The sequence below is a fragment of the Bidens hawaiensis genome, unplaced genomic scaffold, assembly GCF_021521415.1.
Source record: "Bidens hawaiensis isolate Kalapana, Puna unplaced genomic scaffold, B.hawaiensis_p1.1 tig00018670_1, whole genome shotgun sequence".
NCBI classification, from domain to species: Eukaryota; Viridiplantae; Streptophyta; class Magnoliopsida; order Asterales; family Asteraceae; genus Bidens; species Bidens hawaiensis.
In genome coordinates this window covers 213103-238670 of record NW_027492831.1, presented here as the reverse complement: position 1 = coordinate 238670, position 25568 = coordinate 213103, and the positions used below count along the sequence as shown (strand labels likewise).

The 25568-nt window shown below is 35.1% G+C and overlaps 1 long non-coding RNA gene across 2 annotated transcripts; it reads right to left on the bottom strand.

The window, feature by feature from the left end:
- Positions 1 to 22613: 22613 nt before the first annotated feature.
- LOC143556713 (uncharacterized) lies at positions 22614 to 24195 on the bottom strand. Of its 2 annotated transcripts, none has more exons than XR_013139424.1 (3): positions 23299 to 24195; positions 23117 to 23182; positions 22614 to 23051 (listed from the first exon to the last, which is right to left on the bottom strand). It is a non-coding gene; the product is annotated as an uncharacterized LOC143556713 (long non-coding RNA). The 2 variants fall into 2 exon arrangements; XR_013139423.1 differs by having other exon boundaries at positions 22614 to 23015.
- Between the last annotated feature and the right edge of the window lie 1373 nt (positions 24196 to 25568).

Genomic DNA, 25568 nt, shown 5'->3' with positions numbered 1-25568 from the left:
GTGGTGGAATAAACATAAATTGAATCGCATTTGGGAATCTTGATGATTAGGTATATTATTGCGAAAATGTTACTTAGATTTATTATCAATTTCATTATTTTTCTTTATTTATTATTTTTTTAATATATAATATATTTTTAATTGCATACATTCATAATTGTAAATACTTTTATAAATATATTTATTTATAACATATATAAAAAGATTTGGAGCGAAGGATTTGGAGTGCTGATCACACAAGCAGTTTTGTATGTTTGTAATAAAAAAAACACTTGGAGCCTGCACGAAAGCATAGATATTGTGTTTTTTGTCAAATGGCAGCAAAGGAACAGTTGGAGCCTGTTGTTGTTGTACAGGCTATTGTTCTTGAACAACTGGTTATGGATCCTCACAGCCATTTCTATAAATACATAAACCCGAGGATTAGTAAAAACAAACACATTATTAAAATATAGAAAATTAAACATTCAGTTTTAAAAATTAAATTACAAGTGTCATTCGTTAATTCATACGTTATGAAGAATGGTATCATTCGTTATAACGAATGACATGATTCGTGCCATCATTTATTAATGAGTAAATAACGAATAGATCTACATGAATGAGTCCATTCGCTAATTATGTGGAAAGAATGAAGGTTCATTCATTACATAATGACACGAACAAGACTTATTCGTTATGAAAGTTCAACGAATGTATTCATTCGTTTCATTCGGACACGAATGACCCATTATCCGTTGCTCATAACGAATAGCAACCAATAATTATCCAATATTTGACTATCCATTGTCAAAGTCAAAATTGGATGAACATCTCAGTCAACATGCATTGAAACTTCAATTAGATCATGTATGACGAAGACTCAATGAACAAGTTGTCTCAACACACTCGGAATCACATCGTTGATAGACCTTAATCATCAACGAAGTTTAAAACATAAATTAAAGTCGAGTTATAGTTAATTACATAAATCGGTTAATAAACCGATCAAATAACCTATCAAGCATCGACGAAAATCATTGCATTTGAAACGTCTGTACCTTAGGATTCTTAAATGATCAATGAAATGGTTTGGTTATGGTCGATTTTTCTTGAAAATTTTTGCAAGAGTTCTTCTATATTATTACTGTAAACGAGGTGAACGAATGAACCTATCGTCCACCCCCTGTTCATTATAAGGGTTAAGTTGCACGCAATCCCAGACAAACGAATGGACCCATTCGTTAATTAAAAATTAACGAATGGTTCTTATTCGTTGGTTCCTTCGTTAACTCCGTTAAGAATGAATAATAAATTAAATTCCATAACGAATCAACTCAGATTCGTTCTTCATTCGTTATCGATATTAATGACGAATGCGGTCATACGTTATCAGTGTAGCAGAAGAGAATGATGATAACGAATAGGCTTATTCATTATCCAAATGAAGAATGAGTGACCTACATTCATTATCAGTATTGATCACGAATGAATTCTATTCGTTATGAATCCATATAGAGAATAACAATTAAATAATCAATTTAAAATGAAAATTTTAATTTAAATATTAAAAATCAAAATGCATCGAAACCCGTGTCCCGATGAACTTTACCTTAAGAACCTTACCACTCGGAGTAAGATGCAATACCTTAACGTGCTTTGCTTTCAAAACACATAAGTTCAAAATAAATAAGTTAAATCAATTAAATAAATGAATTAAATAAAAAATTGGGAAAATCTTTTTGATATTTTCCCTTTCAAATATGTACTCTTTAGCTCGAAAATCGCAAATAAAGCAGAAAACAAAAGCATGTAAAAGGCAGATCAAATACAATATCTTTAGATTTTTTGAATATTTTCGAAATAAAAAACATATAAAACAAGAACATATATAAAAACTATTCTACGAAAGCTGTATATATTTTTGTGAGTTGAGCAGAGAATCATATTGACCAAATCGTCATTCCGTCGTAGTTTTATATTTCAACGTTATTATGACTGATGTTAAGTTGGTCATTGATATTGTTGTCCACTTATATTTTATGCAAACCTTCGAGTATTTTTGTGATACGATTTAATTTTTAATTAGAGCACAGAATATCAGAAACTATTAGCCTCTAATCTTGGTTCAGGATTAATTTGACTTTTATCATATCACCCCAACTTGACTTAAACCATTTTGCTGCTAATCAAAATAAAGATTTATATAAATTTATAAACAATCTCAGCTCATAATCCCCACTACAAGGTATACCCACGTTATTAAGCAATACACCAAGCTTCCTTTACTGTGAATGAGTATGAACGAGTTCATCAGTATGCTTACATACATGTATCCCCTGAGGTCCATTTCTTACTGGTATTAAGACGTGCGCAAGGGATGAACAATGTATGACTAACAGTGGATTTTAATCAAGTCAGAAATGAATTTGTACAATGTACAGTAGTTAGGGGTGTTCAAGACCGGATTATCCGGTTTTCGGATATCCGAAAAGTTCTGATAATTAATATTGATATCCGAATCCGTATCTGATATTTCGGGTATCCGAAATTTCGTATACGGATTCGATTATTCAAACGGATAATCCAAATTAAAAAAAAAGAATTCGTTTCTGCATATATTAAAACTAAACCTACGTTCAATTTTCCATGTTTCCAATACTGAGATCAAAACACATTCAAAAAATTCATGAATAAATTAAAACATCCAAAAACAAATTCTAAGAAATTCAAAAAGTATTTCACCAACAATTAAACATTTAAAACTAATTAATTCAACCATAAGCTCATGCAAACATCCATTACCCAACCTTTGTAAACCTGCAATGTCGAATAACATAAATCAATAGAAATTAATACAACAAAAACACTTCTAATTTAGCAACATAAATAATTGTATAGAAGCAATAAATTTATAGAAATAAAAATACCTTAAGACGACTCGATTGTTTCATCAATTATTTCTAGGTTAAACTCCCATAACTTAGGAATAGTTACAGTTTCAACGGAACCATCATCACTAACATGTGCTTTGGACTCTAGATCAATTAGCTTTTGTTTTTTATCTGTATTTGTAGGATACTCTTCGCAAACACTATTGTGATTTCTTAAAGGAGTAGTCCCATTTTTTGATGCACAACCAATTTTTTTATGACAATACCTAAACTCTGCCTTGTTAGGGATATCGCACTCGGTATAATGCTCCCACAAAATATATCTTTTTTTTCAACAAACATATTGAAGGAATTTCCATTGTAACAATAAACTCCACTAAAAATAATCAAAAGCTAATTAGTTATAAAACCCTAACACTAAAAGCCAATATTAACAAATCTATCGTCACACACTTTTCTTTTCATACTAAAACCTATTTTTTAACAACCCATACTAAAAGCTAATTAACTAATGCATGATATATATATATATATATATATATATATATATTATAATAAAAACTTAAAAAAGTATAACCCTAGTAGCAAACCCAAGACGTCAAAATCTTAGTATACGTCAATTGTTAACAAAAAAAAATGATATAGATAATTGGAAACCAAATCCCCTTATGCAGCAGAGGTAGCGATAGAGAGCTGCATCGAAGGCAGAAGTGGAAAATGGAAAATTTATAATGGGAAGGGAAACCCTAAAATTAAGTTATAACTCATAATATTTATTAATTATTTTAATTTTTTAATTTTCAGATATCGGATAATCCGATTTTTTAAGAAATCAACATCCGAATCTGAAAATTCGGATTATCTGGTTTTCGGATATCTGATTTTTCGGATATCCAAAATTTCGGATAATTTGGATATAGATTTTTGGATATTTCGGGTTCGGTTTCGGATCCTGATTTTTTTGAACACCCCTAATAGTAGTGATCAAGTTTAAGAACTTTGGGTTTGCTCTAAAAACTTTTAAAATATTCATATTTATGAATACCCAGATAATTAAGCCGCATAAAGACTCAAAGTGTCCGGAAACCGGATGCATCTCATCAATACAGGATTTGAGGCCATAAAATCATACACCATTGAAGCGTTAACCATAAACAAAATGCATTTTATTTTGAATTTTTTCTTTTGCCGATCAAACAAACATAAGGCTTGAGTATTACAGGCTATTACATTTCTGCCTTCATTACCGAAACTTTTGGAAGAGACTAACACATCTTTCAATTTGGAAATTCTTTATGTTTATATCACATACTTTACATTAACAGTTTGTTTAAGACCTATCAATGTACCAATGCAATTAAGCACTCAGCATTTTAAGCTTATTTCTTTCTGGATATGGGACTAAATGATCAATATACTATCATTTTCTCTTTTTTCTTCATAACTCATTTTAGGAGCATTTAAATTCAGTCGCCCCAATCACTTTCAGTTTATAGATAAACGGCCATCCTATATATCTACAAGTAGATAACAGGACCAAACATGTATACATGTTCCACAAACTTAAATAACAAATATAATTTTCAGCGAAAGAATTAAATAAAAACACACAACAGTCGCCCCAGTTACTTTCCATTTTCAGGTAAATGTCTATCCCGAATATCTACAAGTAAATATCAGGACCAAACATATACAAGTATATGTCCTTTAAAGCTGAGTAACTAGCATAATTTTAAGCAAAATACTGCAAAAATATTTTAGAATTTTTTTGAAATATTTGAATGTGTTTGGTTTTTCTCTATACATAACAAAAATCACAGTATTTATGAAATTTTCATTTTTTAATGTTTTTTGATTTTCTCTATATAAACAGAAATCACAATATTTTTGTATTTTTCCATTTCCTCCCCCAAAACCAAAAACCATAAAATAATGAAACCAAAATAAACAAAACAAAATAAAATTGATTATCCGAGCTTAAGGATATCAGCAAGAGTTTTCAATCCGTTTAAACCAAGCAAAAAGTTAAAGCGCGTTTTGTCAAAAGCTTTGGTAAACAGATTAGCTTCCTGAAAATACGTGTGCACCTTTTCAAGATCAATTAATTTATTTTCAAAATAATCACAGATAAAATGATATCGAATTTGGTGCACGGGGTTCTTGGTGATACTAATAGCAGAAGGGTTATCAATAAAAATGGGAGTGGTAAGAAACTTCAAACCATAATCCCGCAAGTGTTGCTGGATCCAATGAACTTATGAACAGCAACTCGAGGTTGCCACATACTTTGCTTCCGCGGTTGAAGTGGAGACCGTTGTCTACTTCTTACACTACCAGGAAATAAGCCGGTTTCCTAGAAATTGACAACCCGTTGTAGTAGATTTCAAATTGATCTTGCATCCTTCATAATCAAAATCGGAAAACACAGTGAGTTTAAAGCTATCATCCTTGGGATACCATAACCCGGTGTCAGGATTACCCCTCAAATAGGTATATGTGTAACCGCTGCCAGATGAGTCACTCGGGGACTCGATTGATACCTAGCACATAAACAAACAGCAAACAAGATATCAGGACGAGAAGCAGTTAAATACATTAAAGGACCTATCATTGCTCGGTAAAGGTTTGAATCTACGGTATCCTCGAATTCATCCGGTGATAAATTCTGACCCACGGGAAGAGGCGGCAAAGGGATTTTTCCGGCAGTTATATTGAATTGGCTCAAGACGTAGTTCACATATTTTTTCTGATGAAAAAATTCAAGCGCTAGACTGATGAACCTGCAACCCTAAGAAGAAATTCATCTCCCCCATCGAGCTCATTTTAAATTTCGTTTGCATCGACTTCTCAAACTCCTTACACAGCTTGTCGTTTGTAAAACCAAATATGATGTCATCGACATATACCTGGACGAGGAGCAAATCATCACCAACATTCTTATAAAAGAGAGTTCAGCCCACAATTCCTCGATTGAATCCATTATCGGTTTGATGCTCAACAAGTGTGCCATACCAAGCTCTCGGGGCTTGTGTAGACCATAAAGATCCTTGTTCAATCGGTAAACACGGTTTGGATAATCTGGATCTTCAAAACTAGGAGGCTACAACACAAATACCTCTTCATGAAGTTCCCCATTGAGAAACGTATTCTTGACATCCATTTGATAAACCTTAATATTCTTGAAAGCTGCATAGGCCAAAAAGATTCGTATAGCCTCCAATCTTGCAACTGGAGCATATACTTTCGTGTAGTCTATACCTTCTTGCTGATGAAACCCTTGCACAACCAAACATGCTTTATGTCTGACGATGACCCCACAATCATCCTTCTTACATTTAATTACCCATTTGGTCAGAATAGGCTTCCTAACTCTATCAGGCTTGTTAATGAGATCCAAAACACCCAGTCGGCTAAAGTGTTGCAGCTCTTCTTGCATTGCCTCTACCCATGAAGAATCTTCAAGCGCCATACGAACACTTGTTGGTTCCATTTGTGACAGAAAGAAAGTGTATTTTGCGAGATTCATGATTCCCGATGAATGCATATAAGCATACGCACACAATACACTAACATCACTTGAAGTAGAAATCTGATGACGTGTTTGCACACCAACATCAAGATCAACAATGATGTTGTTAAAGGATGATACGTGTGAATCCGAAGTGTCGGATTCTCAAGCACAACAACATTCTCAGTTAAATTAGTCAGATTCTCTTCGGCATCATGAGACGATTCACCAATCTCATGATTTGCAGGAAATAGAACTGAAAAGGAATCAACAAAATGACCATCATCTGAGGAGATAGAAATAACATCAGATGTATCAGGTAGATCATCTTGTGTAACATCTACATAAGTAGAATTTGAAGATCTTGGTGTGTAAAACAATTGATTTTTTAGGTAAGCACACACCAAGTCTTCGTCAGGTTGATCAACCATGGGAGAAAATGAATTAAATAAACTCTCATAATCAAACATTCAATCAGGACTCTTGCCAGCAGGAGGTGTGGTATATCGTTGACAATCAACAAGGTACCACTTTTCAACACAACCCGAAGTAAAATTGAATACCCGTTTCTTAGGTGATACATAACTCAAGAAATAAACTTCAATATCCTTTTCTTCAAATTTTCCCGCATCTTTCTTCAACATGGTACAAGGACACCAAATGGTTTCAAAAATTTTAAGTTAGGTTTTCGATTTTTTAGAAGGTCATAACTCGTCTTTTGCAGCTTCTTCACAGTCAAAAGACGATTAAGCCTGTAGCAAGTAGCTTTCACTGCCTCATTCCAAAATTGGACAAGAAGCTTTGAATCTGCTAGCATTGTTCTTGCAGCTTCAAGCAGTGTTCGATTTTTCCTTTCAGCAACACCGTTCTATTGAGGTACATATGGAGCACTAAATTCTCGATGAATTTCTTTTTTAATGCAAAAGAAGTCCAATACAGTTTTTTTAACTCCGTGCCATTATCACTCCGAATACGTCTCACCTTGTGTTTGTACATGATTCGATCTTTGTGATTAGATTTTGAACAAGAATAGGTGTCTGATCTTTAGAACTCATAAATAACACCCACGAGTATCTTGAATAGTCTTCAGTGACAACTAGACAGTACCAATCTCCAGCAATACTCGCACGATTCACAGGACCAAACAAATCCATAGGAAGTCGTTCCAGAGGAGTATGAATGGAATTAAATAACTTATAAGGGTGTGACTTCTTCTTCTGTTTGCCCTTTTTACATGCAACATAGTGATCGATCAGCTTGAAGTGTTTTAGGGAAACCCCATCAACCAAATCATTTTTCATAAGATAATTCATATTTCAGACATGAATTTGACCCATACGCTTATGCCACAGAATCGAGTCTTTCCCAGTTGCTTTTGAGAGAAAATACGTTTCAACAGAGGTGGTTACCTTAGAATTCATGTTTAGAACATAAATATCATTTGATCGAGGAGATCTCATAACTACCGTGTCTACTGGAATGACATATCCGGGTTTGAGTATTATGCACTCCTTGTCAATAAATACATTAGTGTACTTTTTATCACAAATTTGAGATACACTCAACAGATTGTAATCCACTTTATCACAATAACTAACTTTTTCAAATGTAATACGACCATTTGAAACATTTCCTTCTTTTGTAATTAATCCCCCAGAATTACCCGCAAAAGCTACATACCCTCCTTGAATATTCTTGACATTTGTTAAAAGGTTGATGTTGCTGGTAATATGAGAGCATCCACTATCCATAATCCAGTTTTCACCAGATATAGTCTTGGATGAACTCTACACACAGAGGTAAAATGATTAGTTCAAAAAGGCATCCCAGGACTCAGTCATGGGCACCTCTTTAATTTCACTTGCAGAGTTAATCTTGAATGCATCCAAATGTGGTTTAGCAGCTTGTGAATAAGTCACGGGCCTTTTCGACTTTCGTCTCAATTACGCAGCTTGAACTACATTTGTGTTCACATTCTTACAAATTGGTTCCGTATGAACAAATTTGGGTATTTAAATTACTCGTGCTTTCATCAACATGAATCACCTTGCTTGATTCACATTTGAAAACATGATGTGAGTCACATCATCACAAGACATGGGTCTTTTCAGAATTTCTTTAACCAAAGGAACGGTTTTGGCATGTTCCTTGATAAAATGATGAATATTCTGTGATTTCTTCATTCCACAATTTCTTACAGCATGACCTTGTTTTCCACATAGAAAACATGTTCTCATGTCAAAAAATCACGTTGTGGTTTGGCAGAAACTGGTGAAATAGAAGGTTGATGAAAAACACCAGGAACATGCCCTTTGTTCAAATTATCAAATGTAACAGATTTCTTTTTCATGTAAAAATTAAGATTTGAACAGTTAGAAAAACTCTGTAAAGTGTCAGTTCCAGTTGAATTAACAAATGGAACTTTCTTATCAGATTTTAATAATTGTTTGGCTTTAACCAAAGGATCTGTCGAGTTTGATGTTTTGGAATTAACAAATGCATGTTCAAGATCTTGTATCTTTGAAGTTTCATTTTGAAAGACGTTTTCTATCAGTTCAGGTTTGATAAGATAAAGCGGAATGTCTTTCTCAGTGAACACTTTGCTAATATCTTTTAATTTAAACACTCGACTAGTATTTACCTTAGAATGAACAAGATTGATGAAACGCAATTTCATTCGTATTTGTATTATAATCCTAGGTTTTTCCTTGCTATATCGATGTGTTCATCCTTACTTTTATCGCACTTGTTTACCATATTGTTGAAGAACACTTTATCTCACTAAACGAATTTGTTCAATTGTTGCCTCGGTAATTTTTGACCTGCAGGTTCCCAGCCGGATCTACACAGGAGTATCTCGTAACACGAGGGTGCGGAATCCCCACGTAATACGATATGAGTGTAAGATAAGCAATATGTTAAATAAGTAGGTAAACACACGAGATAATACTTGAAAAATTGATGTATTACTATTGCCAACACGTGATGCACAAGATCACCAAAAACACGTTCAGCAAAAACCCTTCTCTTTTTTAAAACCCGAAGTTGAGGTTTATATATACCTCGACAACTTCGTCTGACATACTAGGCGAAGTTGTCTAACTTTGCTACTCCCTAAGTTCGCTCAAACAAATCAGCGAACATACAAACTCAACAGTATTCGACACGAAACAAACTAGACTAAATGATTACAGACACAGACAAAACACAAGATACTGAACTACTGACATCATGCACCAACAGACTCCCCCTTGGCAGTAGCTCCATATCTCTATCTTCATTCTCGTGTCTTGTAATCTCAAAAATCACGTGCCATCCGTCTTCAAGCATGAATGCCCTGCCTTACACAGACAGAGACCACCCGCTGGTACTTCTTGGCTTCATCCTTCCACGCAGGAATGTGAAATATCTTCTTATCATTCAGTACCTGCAAATCAGCCTGAGACAAATTAACCAAGTGCATGGGATCATACACTCTCAGAATCTCCTGTTCGTCCTCATCCTCCATAACAGCTTCAGCGGTCTGGTAGTCAACATACCACCACTTGAGATTCTTTAACACGTCTTTGGGCATCATCTTCATGAGCACCTCTTTTAAACACCGAATCGGCTTGTACTTCATCACCATATATAACGAATTACAGGTTACATGGATCCTACAAACCTTAATCACGGACAAGAAATAGAATATAACGAGGTTCAATTCAAGAGTATAAGTTCGCCGAGGGTTAGAGGGTTTGAAAATAGTTTGACCAAAAGACCACCGCATCAGTTTATATAGTTTATATAAACCCCAGAGGTGAAGTTGTGATAACTTCGCCCCAAGACTAACTTCGCCAAGTCAAAGACAGGTCAACTTCGCCTCACTTGTTTACCAAGAACATCACCATTATTATTATTTTAAAAACAGAACCAGAAAACGTTGAACAAAATTCAATTGGCTTTTAAACATCTCCGAAAAAGATTTAAATTTTTCAATCAAAGAACCAAGTAACCAAGTTTCAAAAATTTAAACCATAAAACAAAATACATAACAAAAAAGTTAAATAATTAGAATAGACGGGATCAAATTTCAGTCTCGACGAGAACCTACATGTTTTAGAAAAGATCCGAACAAGAATCATACTAATTAAGTGGCTGTCACTCAGATCCATGTTCAGTGGTATTATGACATAAAGAAACAGGTTGTAAGCAGGTATAAAACTTAGTACGGTTTTCATCGCTTCTGTGATACGAATTAGGTTCAATTAAGCTCAAAATTTAGATGGACATCACATGAGAGATAGTGATGCCTCCTATCTATTCTCAAAGCATATTTAGCTTTCCCCAAGTCACCCCGAGTTGACTTCGACCCGTAGTGTCTGATTAAACAATGAGCACACATCTATCTTTAGAGTCTTCTTCCAGTTCTTTCTTATGCTTGAAATATTCTTTCTTGCCTCTTTCTAGATATTTGAAACAATTTAAGCTTCAGAAGGCTTAATAATATACATTTTTTTACTGATACAAATAAGGACATTAATACAACTCCAAATTGTAGACAACTGCAAGTCCCGAATCTGGATCACTGCAGGTACTTAACACTATCTTCGCGGGAATCAGAACACTCACGGGCTCGTGTATGACTGGGTAATCACTTTTCTGTCTATCATTCGGAAAGATGTATATGGAGACATGCACAACTCAAAATGGTTTTCCACATTAAATCGAGGAGATTTAGTTTGTATCACTTCTACTTTTACGCACCATAGAAAGCTACCATAACATACAATGACTGTTCTAGAGTCTTTTAGGCCTAATAACTTCACCAGTTAAGCACACAAAATCAGTTTTTCTATCACTTTCCAAGGTTGGATCAATTTTCTTTTAAACATCGTATTGAAACTTCTTACGAAGTTATAGACTTGAAAAATTATATCATCTCCCAAAAAAAAATTTAAATTCTATCGCCCCGATCAAATCAAAGTCTTCAGGTAAACGGCTATCCTGAAGATCCAATGGATCAGCTGGACCGACCACATACGAGTATGTGTCCTTCTAACAAAGTATGAACGACTATTTTTCAGCGAAAGAATAAAAACCAATCATAAACCGCCCCGGTCACTTTTAGTCATCTGGTTAATGGATATCCTCATAATCTACAAGTAGAAGTAAGGACCAAACATATCCGAAGATATGTCCTTCAAACTTAAGCAACCGACATAATTTTAAGCGATAGTGATGGTTTTTTTTTTTTACTGACAACAAGGTTACTCGGGATTGATCATCCCATTAAGCTCAACAAGATTTTGAAAACGGGATCGGTCAAACGCTTTAGTAAAAAGATCGGCAAAATTATCCAAAGAATCAACCTTTTCAAGCACAATTAATTTCTTCTCAGCACAATCCCGTATAAAATGATGACGAATGTCAATATGTTTAGTTTTACTGTGTTTAACGGGATTGTTAGTTACTGAGATTGCAGCAGTGTTATCAATGCAAATAGGAGTTTGAGTGAAATTCAGACCATAATCGCGCAATTGCTGTTGTATCCATAAAACCCGGGAGCAGCAGTTTGATGCTGCCATGTACTCTGCTTCGCAGGTGGAAATAGCTACTGAGGTCTGCTTCTTGCACTGCCACGACACCAATCTTCCTCCGAGAAACTGACATCCACCGGTTGTTGACTTCCTGTTCTGATTGCAACCTCCATAGTCAGAGTCGGTGTAAGCTACCAAATCCAATTCTCCCCCTTTCGTGTACCATAAACCCAACTTAGGCTTGCCTTTGAGATACCGCAAGATTCTCTTCACTCCCTTCATGTGAGATTCCTTCGGGTTTGCCTGAAAACGAGCACAAGGAAAAACTGCAAACATAATGTCATGTCTAGATGCTGTTAAATACATTAAAGAACCTATGATTGCCCGATATTGAGTGGGATCCACATCATCATCACTGTCGGAATCAGCACCCAGTTTGTGGGTGACGCAGATTAAAGTGTCAAATGGGGTACTATCATCCATCTTGAAGCGTTTGAGCACATCAGGGACATATTTCGTTTGATGAATAAACATGCCATCTTTCTTCTGATCTACCTGCAATCCCAAAAAGAAAGTTAATTCGCCCATGGCGCTCATCTCAAACCTCTTCTTCATGACTGCTTCAAATTCCTGACACATAGTGACTTTTGATGCAGCAAAAATGATGTCGTCCACATAAACCTGAACGAGAAGAAACTCTCCCCCTTTTCTCCTAACAAACAGCGTACTATCAATCTTTCCTCTTACAAACCCATTTTCTAGCAAGTAGTCTGACAATGTTGCGTACCAGGCACGAGGAGCCTGATGTAACCCATATAATGCTTTACTCAGTTTGTACACATGATCAGGAAAATCTGGGTCAGGGAAACCCGGGGGTTGTTCAACATATACCACCTCATCGACTTTACCATAAAGAAATGCGCTTTTCACATCTAACTGGAACACTTTCATCTCTTTGTGTGCAGCATACGCCAAAAACAGTTGGATTGCCTCCAATCTCGCTACAGTAGCAAACAATTCATTGTAATCGACTCCTTCCTGCTGATTAAACCCTTTCACTACCAATCTTGCCTTGTTCCGTATGATTATCCCCTTCTCATCTCTCTTACATTTAAATACCCACTTTGTACCGATAGCAGTTACTTCTTGCGGTTTCTTAACTAATTTCCACACTTCCATCTTCTCAAACTGTGCCAGTTCTTCCTGCATGGCTTCAACCCACGAGCTATCCTTCAGTGCCATTTGATAATTCTTTGGTTCAATCTGGCTGATGAAGCAGGTGTACAAGCATTCATTTATTATACCCGTCTCTTTAATGATTGCGTAAACGCATGTGTGTTCATCCAAACTTCTTCTTGTACGAACACCGTCAGAAGGATTACCGATCACATTCTCCAAAGGATGATTCTTGTGAACTCTAGCAGTCTGAATAGGACCAACTTCCATATTATTCTCAAGATTTGAAGAAAGTTCATCAGTGTGAGTCTGAGGTTGAGTGTGAAATGGATTATAGAACTCATCATCATTCGAGACAGCAGGAGATTCAACCGCATTGGACGAGGTTGGTTGATTTTCATCTTATTGTGGACGTTTCACAATGGTCTCCTCGTCGTCATACAGTATCTACGAGGCTCATCAATGTCTGCAAAATCCAAGTAGGGCACATTAAAAGATTTGAAAAGCTTATCATAATCGAAAGCCTCTGCTGGTCCCATGCTAGGCTTTGGTTATTTGTAACTAGTAATGTCAGTGTTACAGACCACCTCAACCTTGTTGTTCGATAGATTAAAGACTCTTCTGTTGGGTATCCCAACAACATAGTCGACTAAGATACCTTCATTGGCTTTCTCACCAAATTTAGAGTTAGTCTTTAATATCGAACATGGGGACCTGAAAGGTTCGAGACCCTTCAAGTTTGGCTTTCTACCATGCATAAGTTCATAACATGTTTTATTTAATCTTTTAACAGTTAAAACACGATTAAGGATATAACAGGCTGTAGTAACAACCTCAGCCCAGAACACCACAGGAAGTTTAGCATCTTCCAGCATGGTCCTGGCGCCTTCGATTAGCGTTCTATTCTTCCTCTCAGCTAATCCATTTTGTTGCGGAGTATATGGGGCGTTGTACTGATGCTCTATCGCTTTCTGTAAGCAGAACATCTCCATCTGATAGTTCTTAACTCTGTACCATTATCACTCCTGATGTACTTAACCTTTCTTCCAACAATATTCTCAACCTTGGTAATCAAGTTAATTACCAACTGAACTGTCTCATCTTTTGCCTTCAGAAAATAGACCCAAGAGTATCGAGAGTAATCGTCGGTTACCACCAGACAATATGAAGTTCCTCCTAGAGTCTTTACATTCACAGGACCAAAGAGATCTATGTGAAGTAGGTCCAAGGTGCTGACAATTGAGTTAACTTTCTTGGAGTGATGAGGCTTCTTGTGCTGTTTTCCTTTCTTGCATGATACACATTGGTCTTCAAAATTGAAGTTCTTCAAAGGAACCCCTAGCACCAACCCATTCTTGACTATGTAGTTCATCTTACGAAGATGTATATGACCCATTCTTTGGTGCCACAGTTCTGACTCAGATTCAGTTGCTTTTGACAGAAGGCATGATTCTTCTGTTGTCATCTCGGTTGATCTCATATCCATCACATACGTGTTTCTCTCTCTTGGAGCTCTCATTACAACCCATGTCTCTGGTATCTTGAAACCAAGATAAAGCACAAGTGCCTCATCTTTAGTGAAATAAACAGTGTATTCTTTATCACAGATCTGAGAAACACTCAACAAGTTATGCTTCAACTATTCTACAAAATTCACCTTTTCCAACTTTATTCTCCCATTTGTCACAGTCCCAATACCACTAATTATTCCCCCACTTTCTTCAGCGAAAGTTACTCTTCCTCCTTGAACAGACTTCCAGTCACGTAACAATTTCTTGTTACCAGTCATGTGCCGGGAACAGCCACTGTCAACAACCCACATATTGTTTACAGCCCTGTTTGACTGTTCCTGCACAATTAAAGAAAATAGATTAAAATCTGGGGACCCAAGACCTACTGGTCTTGGGTCGATTAAATCTGTTATCCGGCATCCAGTACCTTGGTTGCCCAAAGTCAGTTTGAGGAAAGTTTCTATTAGTTATGTAGGAGAAATTTCTAGATGACTGGCTATGAGGCCATCCAAACCTTCGTGAGTTAATTGGACTATAATTATTGTTTTGGTAATTTACTGGGAAAAAACGAGACTGATTTCTTTGAAATCTTGGTTTAGACCAATGATTGTAATTTGGTATGTTAGTGTTTTTACCAGCATCATTGTTAGTACTCGTCTTATACTCAGTTTTAGTAGGCCTCATATTTCTAGCTTTTCTCTGTTTCAGAGGACAGTCAGCGACAAGATGTCCTTTCCGGTTGCATCTAAAACAACTTCTGTTCGATCTAGTCTGGCTGTTTTGAACTTTCGTCTCAGAAGTTGTTGCAGATGTTGAGGTTGTGTTATTATCCGTTTGTCTAACATATGGTGGGACGAACAGATTTAGGGAAGATTTCTTTTCATCAGGCTTATATTCCTCCCCTCGTTTCAGTAACACAACCTTTTCTTCTATCTCCCCCGATTCGGACGACTTGTCTGAATTTGACGAGATAGAACTGGAGACAGAACAAGTGACATTTGAACTTGTTTTACTTGTTTCGCTCTCATTAACTTCAGTTTCTTTAGCAGAAACTTTGATTGGAACTGTCTGACCAATTTCAACATTTGCAGATTGCTGATTACTAGGATTATAAGTATAGTTATTGTTGTATGGTGGTGGAACTTCAGAGAATCCAATTCCTCCTTTGTTAACCGGGGAACGTTGAACACTGATTATGTGATCTAACATATTAGAAGAATTTCTAAATTGTTCAATTTTTCTATTCAGTTCCACCACTTTTACCTAAAACTTCATAACTAAGATCAATTACTTGTATTTTTTCAGCTAGAGTGGCTTTAAGACTTCTAATATCCTTTTCACTAGCTTTTATTTTTACCGAGTAACTGTTTTCTTTAGTTTTAGAATAGTGATGTTCTTCTTTTAAGTTTTTAAATTTAGTGTCCAAACTAACAAACTGATCAGTTAAGGTCTTCAATTGATCAGACAGGTTTTCACATTTTTCACAATGAAGTTCAGAACTTACCTCAGAGAGCTGATCATTCACTCTGCCATGTATGCTTGATCTTCCCCCGTCTCTCTTTCACTTCCCCCAGTTTCAATGCTTACCAGATTTTCCTGTTCGAACACCTCCTCAACTTGTATATTCCAGTTGTATCCACCGTTCTGTTGAGATACCATGGCCCTATTTTCACTACCACCACCATTCTGTTGAGCAGGTCTGTTCTGACTTCGTTCGACTCTCTCATTTGTACATTCCTTAGCAAAGTGACCGTTTTGTTGACAGTTATAACACCGAACCTTTGATTTATCAAACCCTGGTCTTTCTCCAACGAACCTTCTACTCGTTTTCTTCATGAATCTCTTTACCCTTCTTACTATCATAGCCATCTGCCACTGCAGGTCCATCTCTTCCAAATCATCAGCATCGATCTGATCATAGTCTTCATCTAAAGTTGCAGGGTCGACTATTTTACCTTTGATGTAGTTCTCATAAGATGCAATGAAGGATGCATAGAGAGCAAACTGCTGTTCAGCTGATTTAACACTCATGGGCATCTGTGAGTAGTTATAGCTTGGAACATTTGATGAGAAATTTCCAGTTGTGGTTTGAGGTTTTGAAGAATTACTACCTCCTGCTACGAAACATACGTCACCATCCATATTGAGAATCACATGACCATCTGGAGTTGAGTTTGATTCCCCCTTTGAGTAGTAGGCGGTGGATTCTGATTTTGAACTTGAGCCTGAAGTGACTTTCGCACCATACATTCCCGGATCCTGAACCTGATCAATTGGTGTCTCCTTTCGAACCATGTTAAGTTCAAAATTTCGTAACTTATTTACCACCGTTTCCAGATCAATCTTGTCAAAGTCCTTATCTTCTCTCATCAGAACAGTGTACATCTCCCATTTTGGTGGGAGAGCATCAAGAAGCTTCTCTACTATCTCTTCTTCCTTGTATTCAATGGAGTAATTATTTAGTTCGGTCATCAAATGATAATATCGTGTGATAATATCATCAAGTGATTCGTTCTTCAGATACTTGAATACGGAGAATTGGGTTTTTAGCAGCTTTGTCTTGGAGGTACGTATCCCAACATTACCTTCATATCTGTTCTCTAAAGCTTCCCATAGTTCTCTAGCAGTTTTGTACTTTTTGAAAGTATGTAGAATCTCTTGTGGAAGTGCCATTGTTATAGCTGCATGCGCTTTACTCTCTGCCTCATACATTTTCTTTTCATCATCCTCCATCTTACTGTACTTCTTAATCTGTTCACGACCTTCAAACATGGACGTTGTTGGAATGTAACCGTCTTGAATGCAAACCCACATCTTAGCGTTTTGATACTTCACATACTGTTCAAAACGATCTTTCCATGCAACGAAATCAGTACGCTTCAGTAGTTCGGAGCTTTAGTTGCTGAACCGGCTTCAACCTCCATCTTTACCAGTTCTGTGATGTTTAAAGAAGTCATTGTTGAAAGAATAGAGATTCAAGAATCAAAAACAAGGTTCTGTGAAACAGCTATAGCAAAGTTAGTACAACTTCGCTGGACTATAACTTCGCTGGACTATAACTTCGTTTGGACTATAGCTTCGCTTGGACTATAACTTCGCTTGGACTATAACTTCGCTTGGACTATATCTTCGCTTAGACCATAACTTTGCTTGGACTATATCTTCTCTTAAACCCTATAACTTCGCTAAAACCCTACGTATTGTTACGGCAACTTCGCTTGACGAACGACAAGTTTTGCAAGTTTCAGTTAAGTTGATTGCGAGAGACGTGAGGGTGATTACGAGGTATATTTGTTGAGGGAAGATGGGCAAGAGACAAAAACGAGGTATTTCAACGTAAACTCGTTCCGCGAATGGTCAAACGGAACGATCTTAACACCCGTGTGATAATCCCGAACCTCACAGTCACGAGCAAAATGCTCTGATACCAATTGTAGGTTCCCAGCCGGATCTACACAGGAGTATCTCGTAACACGAGGGTGCGGAATCCCCACGTAATACGATACAAGTGTAAGATAAGCAATATGTTAAATAAGTAGGTAAACACACGAGATAATACTTGAAAAATTGATGTATTACTATTGCCAACATGTGATGCACAAGATCACCAAAAACACGTTCAGCAAAAACCCTTCTCTTTTTTAAAACCCGAAGTTGAGGTTTATATATACCTCGACAACTTCGCCTGACATACTAGGCGAAGTTGTCTAACTTTGCTACTCCCTAAGTTCGCTCAAACAAATCAGTGAACATACAAACTCAACAGTATTCGACACGAAACAAACAAGACTAAACGATTACAGACACAAACAAAACACAAGATACTGAACTACTGACATCATGCACCAACATGACCAAAATAGAACCAAATTTTGCATTCAATCCTTTTAGAGTAATTTTTTTTTTTTTTTTTTGATATTTTCAGTTGCTCTAATTTATTTATTCTCGGGAAAACCATTTCCATCTTTATTAAAGGTTTTTGGACATTCAAACACATAATTATGCATTTTAGGCCCGTTTGGTCGTTTTCGGGAAAGTTTACTTGTTTAACCTTCTAATTGAGTTTGGATATGGAAATTTTACTTTATTTTAGTTCTATAGCTTTGAAAATGTGGTAGTCATCCTCAGTCTCATACCGAGTCGAGGACCGAACTAAAACCGAACACTCGTTTAAGCACTTTAATAACGTTTGAGTAACCAAATTGCATGAAACACTTTAGACATGAGTTTTTCATTGTATTTTAGTTCTTATGTGGTTGATATGAAAGTGTTAGAACAAATATTGACTTGAACCAAGTTTTGGATCAAAACCGAGTAAAATCGAACACTCGTCTTAACGAGTTAGTCAGCGTTCAAAATCACCAAAAGTTCAACTTATATTTTACTTTGTATTACTTAGAACTGTGGAAGTGTTTGAACAAATCTTGGCTTGAACCAAGTTTCAGATAAAAACCGAATAAAACGAACTTCTCATTTTAACGAGATAGTCATCGATCAAACCACCAAAAATAAGCATAACTTCTTAACTTATGTTTCATTTTGTATTATTTATAATTCTTAAGTTTATGGTGTCTTAGGACCAAACTTGATATTATACCAAGATCGGGTCGATTTACACCAAACACTCGCTTAACCCGAGTTTGGGACTTTAGTTAATAAAAATTCTCAAACTTGTCTAAGTTACTGATTTTATTGACATAATTCATGTATTTTAATACTCCCTCTGTCCTTCTTTAAGTGTCATGGTTTGAAAAACACAAAGTTTAAGGTAAATTGAATGGTTACTCTTTTTGCTTACCAAATGACAATAATGCCATTGGAAATTGGGTCTAATGCTAGTTGTGTGTGTTTAAGAGTAAACTTGGAAATTGACTAATAACTTTTGAAAGTGGACATTTGTAATGGGATAAACAAAATATGAAATATTGACACTTTTAATTGGACGGAGGGAGTATTTTGGTAAATTAGATTTGGATTTGGTACTTTATCAAGTCCCAAACTGACTAAACTGAACAAACCATTAAAAGTCGGATGTTGATGTTTACATTAGTGGGATCATGTACACTTGTACTAAACCAACTCCCCTATGTAATCAAATACAAGGTTTCATGTAAATCTCATTTCATTTAATCCTTACTTTATTTAACTGTATTTTATAAAATAAACTTAAAATCCCGAAAATACAAGCCTTGTTTTTATGAACTATTATACCATCTATATTTCATCCTCAAAGACTCAATATTAACTCAAGGTCTTTCAATCTAAGACACCCACATTAACCGAACTGTCGGGCTCGCTTACTTGAGGATTTATTCTATGTTTTTCTTCATCAACGTCACGTTTTCCAAGTGAGTAATTTCATTCTCGTTTTATCTTTTATACTCTCAGGTTAGCTTGCATACTTACTCAAACAAAAATGATTTAAGACTTAGATCCTCAAACCACAAAGTCTATGTTATACCTCAATTGTGCTTTTATTTATGGTTTCACATATAAGTTGTGGATTTTTGCCTCGTATTATATATATAATATCGTGGAATTGCTCACCAACATACATGTTGACAAAATATATTTTACGCAATGCTACATGTTTGTTAATTGATTGATTGAAGATTTGAAGACGTTATCTTATTTTGGACCGCTTAGGTTATTAGTTAATGAACAATTTATATTCATTGTACTTTGCTTTACTTGTATGAAAAAATTGTGTTGTTATTTGATGTTAAATGAAATGAATGAGTTGTTTAAATATTGTCACTTTAATAGTGATGTGTGCACTGAGCAATCACAGTCGTGCCCCAACATGTTCCGTCGTTTTGGTCGGGGTGTGACACCGACCAAACAACATCGATCAAGAAACACCTTTACAGGTACATCAGGGGCTTTATCATTCACTCTGTCCAAGTAACACAACATTTACTATATTGACTATAAAAAAAAGACGAACAATATCATTGAAAAGTCGTTCGTTGATTTCCTCGTTTAGAAGACAATCTCATTTCTCATCCTCCAAGTAATCTACCAAGTGATAAACATAACTTACCCCACTAGATCTTTTTAGATGACGCCAAATGAGCCGAGCCAAGCCATGCCATATGAGAGGAAGGGTTCTGACCCAACTGCAACGCAATACCCAACCAAGCAGTAATTTTGCTTCCCAATAATCGAAATGGAATTACCAAAGATGTGATTACTCGACTCAGACCATAGATTGCACTCGGGCACAAAACCGCAGGGACATTAATATTTTTATCGAGAAGGTTGGAACGAGTAGAAAGACGATCCAATAAAACCCTCCAAGCATATATGTTGATCTTTCTCGGAATATGATTGTACCAAATAGTCGAATGAGTCACCAGTGGTAAAGCATACTCCTTGATCGACTTCTTCGTTTCCTTAATCGAAACAAGTTTTAAGTGTGCATATGTTTAATTTTCCGATTTTTATATCAAAAGGTTGAGCGTTTATGTTCAACATTGTGTAGGTGAGTTTTGTTTATTCAAGTGATATGTGAGAAGAAGTAATAAATAAAAAAAAGAATTTAGGTTCAAGTTATACGCTAAATTTATTAATTTTTTTGGTAAATTTATTGAGTAAGTACAAGAAATTGCCGCTTCTTAAGTTTAATTATTAATGTAATAATAATGTCATAGCCAGAACAATAAAACTATGTATCTATATATTGGTCATGAGGTATACTTTAACCCATCTTAACTTCACATAAGCTCCACATCACTCATTTTTTCTCTTTCACTCCATGTCATCAAAGGAAATAGTTTAACCCATTTAACTCCATTCCTCTCCTAATAATACATAACTAAAATAACATATCAATTAGTAATTAATACATAGTAAATGCATATTGTTCCTTTTAACCCGTTAAAAGCATAATTCATGGGCATTTTTAACACACTTAACACAAGTGGGGAGTGGTTTAATTCATCTTTAATGTGTCATGTCATTTTAACTTTTGTAAAGGTTAGAGTATACCCCATGACCTAAGGTGAAAAGATAAAGTGAAAAAAATGTTAGTATGTTTATGTTGCTTTCTTGTTCTGTAGGAAATCAATAACTCAGCAAAAGAAACTTAACAACTATTAAACATAAAGGTCATTTTCTGGTTTTCTATATTGTTTATAATAATATATACAATTATACAACATATTGGTCAAAATTATTCAATTTGTATTCTTCCAAATCATGTTCGGAAGAATGTGGTTGTTTTCAACACGATACTACATTAATAGTGACACCTTGTAGGTATTTGATTATTTATTAATGATTGCATTTAATTTTAAAAGGTTGAATGTTTTTAAAAAGCTGAATAATAATAAAAATGTAATGTTACATCAACTAATATAAAATTAGCAATAATTTTACCAATTGATTTACTGTGAATTCAATTATTTACAAGAGAGTACCATTCCCTCAATTATGTTGCTAGACATGCAAACAAGTCAAACCGCTTATAAACTATTCAAGATCTTACAAGAAAACACCCTCCGTCTACATAATAAGCCCTGAAAGTCTGGACGAAATGAAAGCCTAGAATAAAATTAGACTTTTGACAAATTTTCCATTTCCGAGACTTAAACCTTTAACCACCTCAGCAAGGAAACTCTTGAGAGTAAACCTTCACCAGAGTGGTGATGCATTAGATAATAAATATTGGTTTGTCATGTATATAAACGACACGGTTTTGAACCTTACTGAGTTGTTTACACATATATAATTATATAACCAATTATACACCACCATGTGTATAATTTAAAATGATATTAAACATAAAAAATAAAAAATTAAGTAAAGGCGATGCCAGAGAAGTGGTCCACTTGAACCAGAATCTTTTTAGGGAACTTTCTTATTCCTGTCGTCATTCTTTTCTTTCCAATTTTCTTTTTATTTATTACTTGTCCTTAATATTTATAATTTTTGAAGTCTACATACACATGATAATGATGATATAGATTTTATCCAACAAAGTTTTACTTTTATAAAACCGTGTTTTTACATGAAACTAGTAATTCGACCCGCGCGCGTTGCCGCGCATCAAGACGCTTATACATGTTTGTAGTGTTGAGGCGCATCAACACGTTTACACATAGTTTTAGTGCAACATGTATAGAAGTTTTGAAAGCCAAGCAACTAAAAACATCAATTTGAGAATTTTTGACATTAACAAAAATAAAAGCAATTTGACTTAAAATTTATGAGCCTACACTATTGTTCCAATCACACAAAATACTAAAATTTGAAGCACAAACAGAGATCTTGCTTATCTTAGATTTGGCGTCTAACCGTTGCTTCAACTCTTTAATCTGACTTTTCATGTTGGATCTCTCTCTCCTTCTATGAAATAACACTTTTCATCTCTTTATCCATGTAATTGACCCAATTCCATATCATCTTTTGTAATCTTTTGCATAATCTCCAATATGAATGCCATCACTTCTTATTAGCATGCCTACAATATTTATGTACTTGAGATACATGCAAGTGGCAACTGAATACAAATTATGAAATTCTTACCTCGAGTATTTTCAGCTGTGGTGACATTCCTTAAAAAGTTCATATGCAAGTAAACCAAAATATATACTGTATAAAGTGGAAAAAAATAAAAATAATAATCTATTACCCAGCCTCGTAACGGGTTGGAAAATAGCAAAAATCAAATCACCAAAATATAAACTTCATAAAAAAAAAAAACTTACTTCTTAGATTTCATAAGGGTCAGTGGGTTATAATGCAACGCACATCCTTGAATTTTACTACCTTTATCCAACACACACTAAATACGGCAGCGTTGTCATGAGCAAGCCACTTGCATTTTCTCGCTTTCTCTGCAAAAAAAGTTAGATTTGTATAACAGTTTCAAAACTTCATTCTAGCAAAAGAGGTCCCAACAAACGTACACTTTCTTGCACGTTGTCATAAAGATTTCACTATTAACCTAAAACATTTTATTTAATCTTTCAAATATTCAAGTCAAATATAAATATAAATATAAATAATCATATTAATCTATTTCTTTTATATTTGTTTCTTACTGTTCTATTACTACTACGATGTCCTCATTTAGTCAGTTATTACTTATTAGCAAACTACAACAAACACATATAAGTGTACGTTAAACTGACCTAACCTACACATTTCAAATTACATCTGGATCATTATACGAACTGCATAGAAGTGGGTTGGTTCTGGTGCTTTACCTACCGGTTGAGCAAATCCATGTAAATATTCAAATTGTTGTGTGAAGTAATATAAATTGACATGAACATCTGCAACCCTATAATTTACCCGCTCAAACATGTCAAACAAAAGTCTTTTAAGTATAACATTCATCCATTATTATGCATTAACTAAATAAGAGATCATATTTGTTCATAGCTTACTACTATGATGTCCTCATTTAGTCAGTTATTACTTGTAGACAATCATAATATTTGTTCATAGCTTTAATAAACTAAATACCTTAACCGAAATATATGTGCAAGCATTCAGCCTCTGGCAACCCAATTATTGTTAGGATTTTGAATAAATATGACTGATCATCCGCTTCTTGCACTTTCTTTCCAATGGCTACAACTAAAAGAGGTTGAAGCTACGACCCCAATGATACGATCCGAGTGCTCCTTCCTCACCAAGTCACCCACGTAGGCCATAATTCATGCATGTCCTCAACCCATGTTCTCATGCAACATATTATCTAGTGTTTTGTTTATTTAGTTTGCATTAAGTATTTAAGTTATAATTCGGTTTATAGGTAATGGTTCGACTTAATAGGATAGTGGGTAGTTTCTTTTGTTTTGGTTTGTTGCCTATAAAAGGCATTTGAATTCTGTTATTAAGAAGTAGAAAATTATGAAGACAAATGTCTAATTCTTTATCTTATTTCTTTGGAGTCTAACCCGCTCAAAGGGTCATATCTTGGGAGACCGCCGATCTCGAATCCGGTTACTATCACCCAACCACTAAATGTTTCGAGTTCCTGAAAACTGCATATTATAAAGGCATTAGGAAGTTCCAATCTACATGTGAAATTAAACTTGCATAAATTAGGGGTTACACATGTATTAAACAATGAGAAATTAAAGAAGTAACAATGTAATAACAATAAGTAAAAATGTAACATTAGGTGTGTGTGTTTTTTTTCAAATGATAAAAAAGGTGATTGAAGTACCCAGGATATAAGCAGCAGAAGAATAAAGCCCAACATGTTAAATAGTCTAAGGTTCCTTTAACTTCACGGGCGTAAGACATCCAGATAGCACATGAATAATGTAAGAAACATACTCAATTCAATTACTCGCATCCAAGATAACAACTATTTAAAGAAATATAATGGCAAACTTGATTGAAACATTTCCTGGTGGGCATTCCAGATTATTTACTCACCTGAGCAGCGCCGTCTTCTTTAGATTGGAGTAAGCTTAGATCAACAAGGAATGTAAGATTAAGGATGTTAGTACGTTATGCTCTAGATTCCAAAAACCCTAAATCGAAAAGCAGTTTCCGTCTTCAATTTGACGCACACATATACAAATTAAACCCAAATCAACTTGTGGTGTACATATTTTTCAGGTTTCTAGGTTAGATTTATTATTACCTTTTTATTAAACCGAAATCCAAATTTACATAATCAAAACCAAATTTGAATCGGTTTAGATTTCAAATTGAATTATAAGAAGATGAGTGCTTATCGGTTCGAACTTTAGGTTTCTTAGTCTTGGCTTAACCGAGTTTCCTAAAACTGAAAATTGTGTTTTACTAAACAGTTGTAGGTAATTTGGGTAAATTTTAACAATTTTGTTGGTTTAGTTTTGTATTTGATCAGTTTATAAGAAACACGCTAAAATCAACTGTTTTACCAAATTCAAACTTATTGAGGTATGCAGACGTGTTTGAATTTCGTAACATGATAAAAGCAAGAAGACGTTGATGTTTTATGTAAAAGAAAGAGTTCAATTGTTCATGTATT